This window comes from Penaeus monodon, chromosome 13 (genome assembly GCF_015228065.2).
Source record: "Penaeus monodon isolate SGIC_2016 chromosome 13, NSTDA_Pmon_1, whole genome shotgun sequence".
NCBI classification, from domain to species: Eukaryota; Metazoa; Arthropoda; class Malacostraca; order Decapoda; family Penaeidae; genus Penaeus; species Penaeus monodon.
Window position 1 is genome coordinate 47,727,721 of NC_051398.1, and position 2,500 is coordinate 47,730,220.

At 30.4% G+C, this 2,500-nt stretch overlaps 1 protein-coding gene across 2 annotated transcripts in view; it reads right to left on the reverse strand.

Moving 5' to 3' along the window:
* Nucleotides 1-1,871: 1,871 nt before the first annotated feature.
* The window catches only part of LOC119580399 (transcriptional activator cubitus interruptus-like), a 74,520-nt gene continuing 73,891 nt past the window's right edge, over nucleotides 1,872-2,500 (reverse strand). For both annotated transcript variants that reach the window (XM_037928532.1, XM_037928530.1), the window contains exon 11: nucleotides 1,872-2,500. This exon is cut by the window's right edge and continues 2,788 nt beyond it. The gene's annotated coding sequence lies outside the window, so the exon portion shown is untranslated.

A 2,500-nucleotide genomic window follows, 5' to 3' on the forward strand; every position in this document is an offset into this window, starting at 1 on the left:
CTTAATAAGTTAATGATTATTGCAATCATTAACATATTAATATCCCCTCCTTGTTCAGTCGGTAAACGACCATTAGAAATTGCAATAATAACAGAAATTAATACGAAATTTATTAAGAATAAATAATAAGTATATAGAAAAAATAAATAGAAATAAAATAAATAAAAATAAAACAAACATAAAAAATAAATGAAAAAATAAAATAAAAAGAAAAAAAATATGCGTATCAGAAAATAATGTGATTGTTAATAATTACTATAATTCTCAGGATATTTTTTACTGAAAAAATGAAAGAAAAAAAGGCGAAAAAGAATTTTTTTTTTTCTAGAAGGCATAAGAAAAGCAAGTTATTAAGTTATTAGTAAAATACACAAATGTGTTCATGTGTGGTGTTTTGTGTGTGTGTGTGTGTGTGTGTGTGTGTGTGTGTGTGTGTGTGTGTGTGTGTGTGTGTGTGTGTGAAAGCGACTTTATGAGAGAACTGAAATTATCAACAAGAATTACTAAAAATTGTTAATTGTCTACAAATACAGCTTTCATTTCAACAAGGAATTTTCTTCATAAAAAAATTATTATACTTTTATGACCATGAATTATTATCATTAATGTCATGACTATCACCAATACTTTTATCATTAATCGTTATTAATATCATCATTATTATTATCAATCTTATCTTTATAATTATTACTGTAACCCCGGCCATTACTTGCACACACCCTGTCTCACTAAACATAGGAATAACAAATGGAATTAACTATTTTATTTATTATTATTATCAAATATTATTTATGTTAATGATTTTATCAATATCATGTTAATTATTATTATTATTATTATTATTATTATTATTATTATTATTATTATTATTATTATTATTGCCATCACTATCGTTATCATTATTATTATCATTATCATCATCATCATCGTTATCATCACTGCAAATGCAATTGCAACTGTCATTATCATCGCCATCATCATTCATTTATTCCTGTGATATTTATAAACTAATTTTACGATGCCATAAAACATCATCTTAAGAAAGATAATCATAGAAATATTTTACCTTTTGCGTCTATACATACTTTTCTCTGTTTAAAAATCTAATTTCTTACAAAAATTAAATAAATAATAAATAAATAAAACTGATAACGTAATACATTATGTTTTTGTGTTATGAAATATTGATACTACAAATTATTGCACATTAAACTTCAAAATACTTTTTAGTGAAGTAAAATAAATCCGGCATTTTAACTACCAAAATTACAAGCTCTGATTTAATTACTTATATTACACTTATATCATCGATTATTTAGAGTATGAAACTGTAAATGTTTGACGAAATGTTTCCCAGAACTCAATCCGTCACTAAGGAAAAAAATGTGATGGTGAGGATGTTGTATGTTTAATATTTTAGGGAAGATGATAACAATCCTGGATAAACGTATGTATGTGTATATTATATATATATATATATATATATATATATATATATATATATATATATATATATATATATATATATATATATATGTGTGTGTGTGTGTGTGTGTGTGTGTGTAAATATATATGTATATATATGTATATATATTTTTTCTTTCTTTTTTATATCGAGGCAATTTGGTCTTGATTAATGATAATTGTTTTACAACTGACAGGTCAATGATGATATATATTCGAAGTACAGCAATGCTATTTTGGACAGGCTGAATTTTGGCCAGTCACCACAGACCTCTCTTGTACATTTCGCTTCCATGAAAATAATTATCTATCACAAGTTTTACATTGCGGTAGGTGTGTTTTCTTTGGTACATGTACATATTAGGTGTACATTTGTAATTCTAGAGATGTATGTAAACAAACAAAACTTTTATCCGTGTAAAACGTCTTTATTCAAAGAAGTTATTTATCTATTATGTAAAAAAGAGAATATCGTAAGTACAATTGGAGATATGGAGAGACAGGATGAAGTCACCACTGTTGTTACTGCTTAAATAATTAAATTTTTAATATACAATATTTTTACATTGTTGGTACAATTAGCGACTCCTGGATATGGCCAACGTGTTATGGCACAATCAGGGACGGGTTTCATAGGCAACTTTTGGCACTGGTGTGGATGGCTGGCTCTCTGCATGGCACTCGTCTGCTGCTGATCTGGCGGAGGAGGGCTCGGTGGTCAGAGGCCGAGCGTCGCGAATCTGACCTGCGTTGTGTGCGTTCGTGCGTGTGACGCGAAAAGGCTGGCGATTATATGAGGTATTGGGGGGAATCACAGAGCCAGCTCCGTTGTCTCTTTCACGCGGCTGGCTCGCTGGCTGGCAACACTTGCTCGGTTCACACTTGGTTCACACTCGGTCAACACTACACGGTTACACTTTGGCACGCGGTGGCTGTCTGTCTGCCTGGCGGATCGCACTCGAGGATACACGATAGTCTTGTCTTTTCAGGTGTCTGTGGGCGAGGACAACAACCGTTTTGGCTCTGTAACTAGACA